This window comes from Aotus nancymaae, unplaced genomic scaffold (genome assembly GCF_030222135.1).
Source record: "Aotus nancymaae isolate 86718 unplaced genomic scaffold, 86718_ANA_hifiasm-v0.15.2.pri h1tg000032l_0, whole genome shotgun sequence".
Taxonomy (NCBI): Eukaryota; Metazoa; Chordata; class Mammalia; order Primates; family Aotidae; genus Aotus; species Aotus nancymaae.
In genome coordinates this window covers 5,709,052-5,722,199 of record NW_026988445.1, presented here as the reverse complement: position 1 = coordinate 5,722,199, position 13,148 = coordinate 5,709,052, and positions in this window count along the sequence as shown.

Here is a 13,148-nt window from a genome sequence, read left to right as displayed (position 1 = left end):
CCGCAGTTTCCTTGCTATTAGTCTTTGCTATTCTTGGTAGAAATTTTCCTCATAAGTCTGGTGATTTGAGCTGTCTGTTTATATCTCAGATTCAGCGACTAGCAAGACCATGAAGAGCCTCATGTGTTTTTGTGGGGCTTGTTGACTGATGTACCCTACTACAGGTGACTTGGTGAGAACCAGACCATTTCACAAAAGGACCCTTGATTACAGGATCTTCTTTTAAATTTGCCTTTCCTCTTGGATTTCTCATAGTCCTCAGTCTCCTTCCTCATGGGTATAGTTCTGCATTTTGGCCACCAAGCAGAAAAGAGCAGAGGGTCTCAGTGTTCAGCAGATTTTCACTTAATGGTCTATTTCTAGTAAGGAGTTTGATCCTTGCCTTGCAGACCAGTGTTCCAGAATGCAGGTCTCTCTGGGTGGGACTCTCCAGAGGATGGCACTCACTTCTGCTGGGTTTGGGGAGGAACTGTTGCCCAGCTGGGGGAAGGGATCCAGATGGGCTAATTTTTCCTTATACAAATTTTCAATGAATCTTCTTTTTTTCCATCCTCACGTTACACGTCTGCCACCTTGAGTTACTTGTCTTCAATTCCCAGGGCAGGGTTCTGAGGTAAAATTAGTCTATCTCCTAACTTTCCTCATGACAGGCTCAAGTTTCAGATTTCTTGGGCCTGCCAAGTTCATGGCCACTTCTCCATCTATTTTCCAGTTTCTAAAGTACTGATTCCAGTTTCCTCCTGAAGCTTCTTTCTAACTTTCTTTGTCTTTGCAGATTTATGCCTTTTTTTCTTTCTTCATTGTCGCTTCAGTATAGTTTCAGAAGGAGGCTGACATAAACAGGTGTGCTTATATAATAGATCTTCTTTTATTACACATTTGACTTGGAAAACATAAGAACTAAATCTGCTAAGTAATATGCATCATCCTTCTGGGTAATGCTGTTTTTTGTCAAATGCAAACTGATGTGAAATAACAAGATTGGCTTTCTGATGTGGCTCATAATCTACTTCCAAAGGCAATCTTAAAAAATCAGTGTCAAAATGCTTTGAGCAATGGCTGCCTGCTTAGGATAAGTGTGTAACCTCCAAGGGGATTGCTTCGTAGGGGACACAATCCTTTAGATATTTTAATTTGGGTTTTGTGTAAAAGTTCATTTTTTATTTTGTTGGATCATACTTCAAAATTGCCCTTTCACTGTTTCCCTTGTGTGTGTTTTGTCAGTGAAATCATTTTCCACGAGGGAACTTCATGACTCTCCAAGAATGGTCATCAGACTACCTCTATCAAAACCACCTGGGAAATTCGTAAAAATGAACTTTCTTGAGTCTCAATTCAAGCTGACTGCATCTGACTATCTGGAAGACTGTGGTCTGGAATTAGATTTTTCACAAGCTTCTCAGGTGATTTTTATGCATAGTAAAGTCTGAGACCCACCACTTTAGCATTTTGTGTGATTTGTAGTCATCACTGACATTTGTGGGGCCAGGAACAAGGGTGCAGATGGAAGCTCACATCCCATGTGTCTAAATATCTTTTTTTTTTTTTTTTTTTTTTTTTTTGAGACAGAGTTTCACTCTTGTTACCCAGGCTGGAGTGCAATGGTGTGATCTTGGCTCACCGCAACCTCCGCCTCCTGGGTTCAGGCAATTCTCCTGCCTCAGCCTCCTGAGTAGCTGGGATTACAGGCACGCGCCACCGTGCCAAGTTAATTTTTTCTATTTTTAGTAGAGACGGGGTTTCACCATGTTGACCAGGATGGTCTCGATCTCTTGACCTCGTGATCCACCTGCTTCGGCCTCCCAAAGTGCTGGGATTACAGGCGTGAGCCACCGTGCCCGGCCCGTGTCTAAATATCTTAAAGTTAAAAAGCAACATAAAAATTGCTAAAAATAATACATTCCATTCTCCCACCTTCACAGGTATTATTTTATAATAGTACAGAGGGACAATTTCAAATATGGCATTCTCAGGCTCAGTCCCTTCAAGTTCCAACTGGAACACAGAGAGAGCTGACCCCAGCCTCTGGCCTCCACCTTGTAGATGCATCCCCTTCTCTTGTTATCCCTGCTCAGACTCCCACCGTGAATGACCTGAGGAGCACATCTTTGAACACCACAGCCCTCACCTCCAAGCCTAGCTCCTCCACAAACAGCACCCCTTGAGTCCAGGGATGCATACATCAGTGGTACAATTTTCCCTCAGAAGGTCAGACCCTAGGAAGAAGCCTGGGTAAGTCCTGAAAGTGAACTCAAGACCATCTGAGCAGAGAATTCTGGGGTCTTCTATACCTGGAACATGGTCTAGATGGACGGTGTGGACTCCAGGTGGCCCTATAACTCTTTGCCTGGGATGGGGTGCGGCCAGATGAAGGATGGAGAAGAAACCTTTTACCTAAATCTAAGGGTGGCACTGCTCTTCCATGCCCGGTACAATATGTGATGATACTAAGAATTTAATTAGACACAGTAAAAATGAGACACAATCCAGTTTGCTTTATCCAGCTACATGACTTTTAGAGCACTGCAGTTGTGATCTTTATTGATGCACTGCTATTGTTTTAATCTCTACAGAGAGAGAAGCACAGAAAGACCAGGGCCTGGCCCCCGCTCACTCAGGTGTGTCATCACGAACAGACTGGCTCTTTTGTCCTTTATTTTGCATGCCAAAACAGCCAGATAGTCCTAACTACCAAGACCAAGATTCCTGAGACAGGCTCTGCATTACTTGAACCCATATGAAAAAATTCTAGCAGAATGTTAGAGAATATATTTGCAGAGAACATCTACAAATACTGATGAATGTGATTTGGTTTCAGAACACCCAGCCTCTGTGAGAACTTGAATGCTTTTTCAGACTTAATTCAGCTTATTTACATTTCTGAGGCACGTAAATTCCAGCCAGAGGAAGCATTAAGCAAGTCTTGCCTCCTGAGGTTGAAGAAGGATGAGAAAAGTTTGCATAGTGCAGGGATTTTAGCCACAGTGTCATAGGACCCTTGGGGTGTCACTTTGCCAGCCGGAAACCTCTGTGGCCAGTGGTACCTTTGCCCAGAGATTTTACTCAGGCCTGCTGGCTGGGCTCATTCTGCCCACTTGGCCTAGCAGGCTAACACTCAGCTTGCACTACTGGCCTGAATCTCATGCCTGCCAAGAGTGAGTCAGGTATGAAGTGGTGATGGGTGTATGAGCGAGCAAGTGTGGGGTCCGGCCACTGCAGACAACTAGGTAGGGGCTGTGGCGGGCATCAGCTGCCTGCGAGGCTGCAGCTAGACCTCGTATACCTCAAGCAGCTTCTGTGGCTGGCACTGGGAAATGTGGTGGAGCCTGGAAGCTTGGAGACACCAGGAACCGCAGAGCCCCAAAGAAGGGGTCACAGCCCTGGCTTGGGGAGCTGCTAGGTCTGGGCTCCCCGAAGGGCCATAGCTCTTCTCTCCTTCTCTCTTCTCTTATTATTGCCTGCAATGTGGCAAGCAAGGGGAGTGTTTCAGTCCTGGCTGTGTTACAGCTCTTTTAGCCCCACCTTTCGGCAGGTCCTGAGTTCTTGTCCTGTGTCCAGGAAGAATGAGGTACACAGACAAGTGGAGGGTGAGCAAGGTAAAGAGGAGCTTCACTGAGTGACAGAATAGCTTAGAGGAGACCCAAATTGGGTGGCTCCTCTCTGCAGGCAGGGTGTCACAATGTTTGTTCAGCTTTCAGCAGAGAGGAGACCCTGGGGTGGGTAGTTCCTCTCCACAGCTGTTTGTCCTGAGGTCTGCCCAGCTCTTGGCAGAGAGGAGACTGTAAAGTGGGTAGCTCCTCTCTGCAGGTGAATTGCCTGGTTGTCTCCTGGAGTCTGGCTGAGTCTGGAGTTTTTAAGGACTTCAGAGGGAAAGAGGTGCATGCTGATTGCTTTGTGGGCAGCCATGGGCAGGCCCAGAAAGAGCACCGTAAGTTCCCATTATGGTCTATCAGCTTGGCCCCCAGGCTTCGGGATGTCCCCCGCTTGAAGGTGGGTTTCACTGGGGATCTGCCCCTTTCTACCCAGGAACCTGCCTGCCTCCTGCCATCATCCACAGCACCCAGGCTATTTGTGTTGAGGGGTACCTGCACGCCAGTGTCCAGCTGCTCTCAACTCTCACTTGCCCTCCCTCCCATGCTCATCGACATCAGAGGGGGCCAAGGTGACAGGGAGCTGGCATGTCAGCACTGCTCTGAGTGTGCACACACAGCCACATGCACTCAGGCTTGGCCTCAGCTTCGCTCTGAAATCAGAGTGGGTGCCTGGAGCAGGGAGCAGGCACTTCTAAGCCTACAAGGGGAGGGGGCCTCCTGGGTCCCTGAGAGTACAGAGATGCCAGACCTGCAGCCACTGCTGAGAGGCTGCGGCTGTGCCTGGAAGTGTGTGCCTGCCTGCTCATGGCCCCAAAGAGCACAGGGATGCCTGGGTTTGGAGCCGTGGTTGAGCGGTTGCAGCTGTGCCTGGAGAGCATGAGGCTCCTGCCCTGATAACTCAGAAGTGGGTGGGGCTTCTCTGCCTGTTCCAGCTTCCGCAGGCTCTGTGGAGCACTCAGCCTCAGCCATGCCTCCCCCACTGCCGCTGCTGCAAATAGGACAGCAGCTGCTGCAAATAGGACTGCTTTACATTGCTTCAGAGTGAGAATAGACAAAATTTTGCCGGGTAGTGGCCTAGAGGCAACCTGGTTAACAGCCCCAGGACCATATCTGGTGTCTCTGCCTCCTGTAGACTCCCCTGGGTGTTGGCACAGTCAGAGGGCAAAGAAAGGCCTTCTGTTATTTTCTTCTTTTTTTTTTTTTTTTTTTTTTTAAGACGGAGTTTCGCTCTTGTTGCCCAGACTGGAGTGCAATGGCGCGATCTCGGCTCACCGCAACCTCTACCTTCTGGGTTCAAGCAATTCTCCTGCCTCAGCCTCCCGAGTAGCTGGGATTACAGGTACGCATCACCATGCCCAGCTAATTTTTTGCATTTTTTAGTAGAGACAGGGTTTCACCATGTTGACCAGGATGATCTCGTTCTCTTGACCTCGTGATCCACCTGCCTCGGCCTCCCAAAGGCCTTCTGTTATTTTCTAACTCAACTGACGGGAGGAGGCTGCCATTGACAGGCAGCTCACTTCAGACTTGAATTTTATCTCAGCTGGAATCTTTCCCCACTCATTTCTCCAGGCACTAGTTAGGCAAAGTATGGGTGGGAAAGGAGAATAAACAAAGAACTAAAACAAAAAAAAACTACGTGTAGCAGGACAGCATGGCTCTAGAGCCATGGCTGTCAAGGATCTGTGCACTGTGTCCAAATGACTGTGCATTTGTTCTGAGGCCAAGCAATAAATGTTTGGGCTTTATTGCAGAAGGAACATGGAATTATTACTCAGGGCTTTGGAGTCTGAGTGACCAAGATTCAAATTCTGAGTCTTTGTCTCACTTGCTGAATGCTTTTGGGAAAGATACCTAAACTCTCAAAGTTTCTATTTCTTTCTCTGTAAAATGCCAAATATAACACTTTGTGGCAGAGTTGTTGAATACTGAGCAAGATAATAAATGAGCTTCAAAAGAGCAGGAGGTTTTTCCTGTTTACTACTTATAATTCCAGCACTTAGAATAGTGACTGGTTCATAGCAAGTGTTCAATAAATACATATATAAAATAATTGCAGTCATTGGCATAGGATAAATATTTTTAAAAAATTCCCTTTAACTGAATTTTATTTAAAGCTTTAGGATGGTAGTACTGTTTGTGTTTAACCCTCATAGATCAGTACTTTGAATATTTTGAGAGTTCAGTCATTCTTGTTGATTGCAAATAACGACATCGAGGTTTAATATAATTGAAACTCCAGCTGAATGATATTATAGTACAATTTTCATTTGGGTTATGATTCTTGTGTCTCAGATATCACATATAGCTTTTTGAGCAATTTCATCAGTATTGCCTATTATTTGTATATTATATTGAATGAAAGACAGTGAATTAGATTACCATTTGCTTCATGATGTGATAGAAAGTGCACAGGATTTAGTCTCTGATGATTAGATCCCATGTGATGTATCATATGGTGTCCATGTAACATTAAGAAGTCACTTAAACTTTCTGAGTCTCATTATTTTAAATGTGTAAAATAGGAATGAAAACATTTATCTTATATAGCTTCAGAATGACTGGGAAGAAAGAATGAAATAGGTGAAGTGTGAGTGAGTACTTTCTTGCCTGTTCTATTGGGCAGGATGAGTGTGGAGAGTGGATGAAGGCCACCGTGCTCTTCGATTGTGAGTGGGGAGCCAGCATGGAGGACCCTTTTGACAGTGAAATTTGATGACATGTGTTGAGAAGTGGCTTTGGTGAACAGGCAGCTGTCAAAAGGAGAGGCAAGATTTGAGGTGGACCAGAAGGCAAAAAAGCAAGTTACCAGTGAAAAGCTATGGATACAACTGCAAATAGAGGACAGACTTGGCCGTGGGTGGATGGCTAGAACTCCACAGTGGCGCTCAGTTCCTGTGGGGGTGGGCTCGCTCCATCCCCTCCGCACATCCGCCCGGTTTTCTCTCCACTGTAACTCTCAATGTTGTCACTACAAGGCTTAACGTTTATTTAGCACCTACTAGTGTCAGGTACTCTAGTAGATTGCTGGGCCTGTCCTAACCCAGGCCCACAGACTGGACATCTTAAGCAACAGAAACATTTTTGTTGAGAATTTGAGAGGCTAGATGTCTGAGATCAAGGTATTGGCAGTATTGGTTTCTTCTGAGGTCTCTCTTCTTGGCTTCTGGTAGGTTGGTGCAAAAGTGATTGCGGTTCTTGCCATTAAAAGTAATGGCAAATTCTGCAATTACTTTTGCACCAGCCTAACAGGTCCTCTCCTCCCTGTGCCCTTACGTGGTTTTCCTTCTGTGCTTCTCTGTGTCATAATCTCCTTATTTCATAAGAACATGAGTCATATAGGATTACCTCATGACCTCATTTAACCCTGTTTTTCTCTTTATAGACTTTCTCGAAATTCAGGCACCTTCTGAGGAACCGGGGGTTAGAACTTCCATATACGAATTTTGGGGCAGCACAACTCGGCCCATAACTGGGGCTTTACCCAGTGTCTCAGGATGGTTATTCTCTTTTCTCATTTAAGAACTTTGGAAATTGAGGAACATGGATGATGAATGAGTTGCCTAAGGTCACACAGAATTTCTAGATACTGAACTTAATTTCAGATGACCCCTTGGACTCCACTGCTTCATGCTGGTAGGCAGCTCTGAGAGGGTCCATACCACAGTGAAGGCACTGGTAACATAGACAGAACAGCAGTATGTGTAAATAAAGACCCTTTGGACTTCCTGTTGGGCTTTTCAAACAACTTCTCTGGTTTCTGTATCTGAGCCTAGCAGGATTAGAGTCCTGTGACTGCTTAGATCAACCGGAAAATCTCTGACACACCTATAAATGTGATCACTCTGCCTTAACCTCTTCCCCTCCCCCTTGCCTCTACACCAAATTTCCCATGCTTTTAGCAAAAAACAACTTGAAGTGTTTTTCTTTAAAGTTAAGTATTTTTGAGGAATACATTTCATCTCTCCTTGTACAAACTTGTTTCTATTTCTGTTCTTTATTTCAAATGACATTAAACCTGTATTGCTCAAAATGCTCTGTCTTCTGGTATATAAGTTTGATAATTTATACAAACTTACTATTTATACACTGTACTTGGCAGGGCCAGAAATACACAATGACCAAGGTCAGACTCGTAACACCCATTAGCCCTAATACTAACACTGGGCAAATAGGAGAGTCAGTAAATGAATGTCAGTGAGCTATAAAATACATGATAGTGAAACAGTTCTCTCAGTCACCTTTTATAGACAGAAGCTGGCCACTAGAAGATATATAGGCCTAATAAATCAATGAGAAGGAATTCCAAAATGGATAAATCAATACTCAAGCAGTCAGAGAATCCTATAGGTATATGAAAATGACCAATTGGGGCCTTTAAACCTCAGCCAGGAGGTTTAGCCAAGATAGTCTCTAATGATAGATGAACTGAAATGATAAATATCTCTGTGGAGGAAGTTTGTATTGTTTGTACTTTTTCTAAATCACCCTTCATACAATGGCAATATAAACTGACTTCTTGAAACTAAAGAACAGTTTCATAAGAGGTTCCAGTTGTAAATCCATACACCTGGGGAAGATCACCAAGGAATTAGGTCATTTGCATAAATAGTTTCAGGTGTGACTAGTCTACATAATTAAGTTGGTTACCATTTGCATTTTACAGATGTGCAATCATGCAGTGGCTGTTAGTGGGAGTGTATATTAATGCCTTCCTTCTAGAATAGAATGTGACATATATAAAAACACTAATTGCTGTTCACTGGCTATTTGACATCTAGGAGGCAAACCTTAAAAGGTCACCCGATGTTGATAAAGATGTTCGTTTCAGTGTTATTTATAACTTTAAAAATACAAAACAGAAATAGCCTCCTAAATGTGCAATGTTAGGAGGGTGCATACACTCACAATAATATGTTCATAAAAAGATATTAATAGGCAAATAGTAAACAGATACTATCAAGTAAATTTAATGATACAAGGAAATGCCTATGATTTAAACTTAGATTTAAAAGCAGGCTGCAAGACTATATTCATATTCACAATATAATTATAATTATGTTTTCAAATGATAAAATTTCAAATGATAAAAATTATAAGAAAATATTAAAATATTGTTTCTGCATTGTCTTTATTTTTTTCTGCATTTTCTATAGATATAGGAATAAATTTTTAATCAGAATAGATCCTAATTTAGGCAGTGTTCTTTTCCAGTGATCTCTTAGATCCACTTCAGAGAATCTATCATAAAGATATACTCCAAAATATTTTTTAAAAAGTATCCACAATAATTGTTAACCACACATTATTTATAAAAGTAGAAAAATGGAAACTTCGCAAATGTTTGAAATTAGGTAGACTAAGAAACTAGGTTGATCCAGAAAATTATAATGTAGCTACATGATAACATATTAGGAAGTCAATTAAATTATAATTTTGTGAACTTTTAACAATATAAAAAATAAATATTAATGTTAAGTAAAAAATTGCTGTATATATGGTATAAATATCTACGACAGTAATGCCAAATGCTCCACAATGCTAACTGTGGTTTAATCTGTGAATAAGACTATCAAATGTACATTTCTTTTTGTTATTATCTTATTTTTCAAATATTCTCTTGCAAACATATTTAACATTTATAATTGGATCCTGGTAAGTAAATTTTATCTTGTGTCATTTAAAAAACCTTCTGTGAGGTGTTGGCTCACTTTTGTGTATTGTCTTTCTTACATAAATCACATCCATAATATTCTCTCCAAGATTTATTTTTTATTAAAATGTTACAAGAACTTAAGGATACTTGTAATGCAATCTGAGTGTATGCAGTCTGTGCTTCCAGATTTTGTAATGCTACCCAGGCTTTTGATGTTTTTCTTCCTTTTCATCCTACAATACTTTCTAGTGACTTGCATTTTTAGTTTTCTTAGAAAACAATTTTTTCTTCCTCATATTTAATCCATTTTTATAATACTCAGTTAACTTATACTTCCAATAGCAAGTGTAAGTTGTATAATTTGGCTTTGGGAACAGCCACAATTGACCCTTGGCAAGCACACATTGTGGCTGGGAGGATCAGGAATGCTCAGGCATATTAGAGAGTAGCCCACTTACTTAAGGTGATCATGCAGGGACAACAATAACATGTTTATAGGCAAGTGAGGAAGCCCTCATTAATTTGGCTACTAAAATAGAGTGTTTATTGAATGTTGAGCCCTCGTGCCAGAGGCCATGGATGTAAACACTCATGCATTGTTCAGTTAGGATTAGCAGTGGACACCTTCAGCCAAGCTGAAGCTCCTTAGTTCACTGTACTCCAATGACTGATCAATATATACTTGAGCCTCCTCTGAGACTTTTATTTCTTAGTCAATTAATTAATTAATTAAGTTTTTGAGATGGAATCTTGCTCTTTCGCCCAGGATGGAGTGCAGTGGAGTGATTTCGGCTCACTGTAAACTTCACCTCCTGCGTTCAAGTGATTCTCCTTCCTCAGCCTCCCGAGTAGCTGGGACTACGGGCGTGCACCACCACACTTGGCTAATTTTTGTATTTTTAGTAGGCCAGGCTGGTCTCAACTCCTGACCTCAAGTGGTCCGCCTGCCTCAGCCTCCCAAAGTGCTGGGATTACAGGTGTGAGCCACCGTGCCCAGCCTCCTCTGAGACTTTTAAATTTAAGAATGAAACTGGGAACAAGTGAAGAGAGGCTCAACCTCATTTGACATTAGGAAAATGCAAAATAAAACCCAATGAGATATTAAGATATTATAACCTATTAAGATAGTTACAGAAAACAAAAATCCCTGATAATATCAAGCTCTAGTGAGGATACGTTAACTACCAGAATCCTTATGCATTGCCAGTAGGAATGCACAGTGGTACTGCTGCTGTGGAAAACTCTTTGGCAGTTTTGTATACAATGAAACACACTTACTATGTGTTCCAACAATTCCACTCCTATGTATGTTACCAAGAGAAATAAAAACATAAGTCAACATAAAAACCTGTCTTTGAATATTTGTAGTGACTTTATTCATATCAGCCAAATATCAGCACAATTGCTCATCAACTGGTGAATGGATAAACAAATTGTAATATACTCATACGATAAATACTAGGTATATATATATGTATATATAAACCACTGATACATAAATCTCAAATAAGTTTTGCTAAATGAAAGAAGCAAGGCTCCAAACTACACATAGTAGGAGTTGATTTCTATGACATCTGGAAAAGGAAAAACTGTAAGAACAGAAATCAGATCACTGGTTACCTGGGACTTCAATAGGAGATTGATGAGACAGAGAAAGGGAGGGAAGGAGAGTGGAGAGAGAGAGAGAGAGAGAGAGAGAAAGAGAGAGAGAATTGCTATCTGAATTGTTATCTCATTAATCACAGCAATTTTTCTGCTTCAGCTTCATCTATAAATAAAGTGGTACTTAACACGAAACTCTATTTCTTGGGAAGAGTTCTAAATGAGCCTCAAAGTAGTATGGGAAGCACACTAGCTTTATAAGAGGGGAGGCTGGGTTACCTTTCAGTCAGGAAGTTAAAGCCACTATGATATAGTATTAATCTCTTCCTTAAGAAATAGACAGACCTAGATATTACATAGTGAATAACTAAGCAGGTTTTCAGTTCCTGGGGCTCTTAGATGGAGGGCTGCGTCTGATCAGTTAAATGTTGCCTTTGTATGGGCGAAAAGTTAGAGTTACTACCAGGCTGGTTGAAAACTCCATATACTAAAGAAATTTAATTTTGCCAGGTGAACTTTAGACATACATTGTTATTGCAGACAATTAATACTAGAATTTTGGCTTTTCAAAATTAAAATATGAAATTATCAAAGTAATTTCGAAGGTTTTCTCATTATTACAAAAACTCAAACATATAGAAATCAGCTCTCCTAACTTCACCCCACTAATTTAATCCTGTTTGCAGAGGCTACAACTGTTAACAGGTTACTCTGTGTAATCCTACATTAGCCCTGTGCATTTTCAAACAAGTCTGTCTGTATGTAAGTGTATTGTATATTTAATATAAATACACCTTTAACTTATTTTTACATAAATATATACATTTATATAAACTTACACACATGTACCTGTCTGTTTTGTTTATTTTAACACCAATGTTATTGAACTGGTTACTTTGTTACTCAACATGCTTTTAACTGTTAACCATATATCATTGTCATGGATATATTTGTGCCACTACATACATATTTCTCCTATTCTGTTTTTTTTTTTTTTTTTTTTTTTTTTGAGATAGAGTCTTGCTCTGTTGCCCAGGCTGCAGTGCAGTGGCATGATCTTGGCTCACTACAACCTCCACCTCCCAGGTTCAAGCAATTCTCTTGCCTCAGCCACAGGCACGTGCCACCACATCAGGATAATTTTTGTATTTTTAGTAGAGATGGGGTCTCACCATGTTGGCCAGGCTGATCCTGATCTCATGACCTCGTGATCCACTTGCCTCAGCCTCCCAAAGTGCCGGTCTCCTATTCTTTTTAACTACGTAAATTTTTTATGATGCCAATGATATTATAGTTTTTATTTGTGATGAATTTTATTTGAAAATGAATATGCAAATATAAGAAAAATTCAAACTACAAAAAATATGTGATGGAAAGTAAGCTTAGTCTTCTTCTTACTCCACACCCCCACTTGCTTTATACATTTCCATATTAGTTCCCTGTATTTCAAAGGCATTCTATGAATATATAGTCAAATATATATATACACACACATACATATACAATACATATGATATGTTTTGTATATAATGTATCTATGGTACACTTCCTTTTGTGTTAACTTTTATATATATATGTGTATGTAGATATATCATATATACATAAAATATTTATAATCTTTTTGAAAATTGGAAGTGTACACGATGTACTTCTGAAATGTCATTCTTTCATTAACAATGTGCCTGTAACTTTTTCATTTTGGCATATGTGGATACATCTCATTCTTTCATAACTGTATAATATTTCGTATGGATATTCCAAGATGTATTCTACTACCTCCCAATTAATAGGCATATATAGCATTTCCAGTCTTTTTCTACAATTAACATTCCAATTAATTTTCTTGAATTACAATGCTGCATATGTGAACAAAAATTCCTAGAGGAGCCATAATTCATGTACTTAGTCTTCTACTGATATTTAGTGATTTCTGATATCTTATTATAAACAGTGCTGCAACAGACAACCTCATACGTAGTTCTCAGCGTCACGTATGAGTGTTGCTCGAGGGCATGTATCTACAGTTGGAATCCTTGAAAGTTTATTAAAATATTATTTGAATAGATGCTGTCAATTTGCCCTCCAAAAAAAATGATATTGCTTCCACTAACTGGTAATTAACTTTGTCCTTATATTTGCCATCACATATTGATTTTTGACAATTTAGTGGGTGGAAAAAATAGTATTTGACAATTGTTTTATTTTTAATTATTTTCTTGACCCCTGGAGAAGTTGAACATATTTTCATGTGACTACGTCCTTTGCAGTTTTCTTTCTGGAAGTTGCCTATTCCTTTC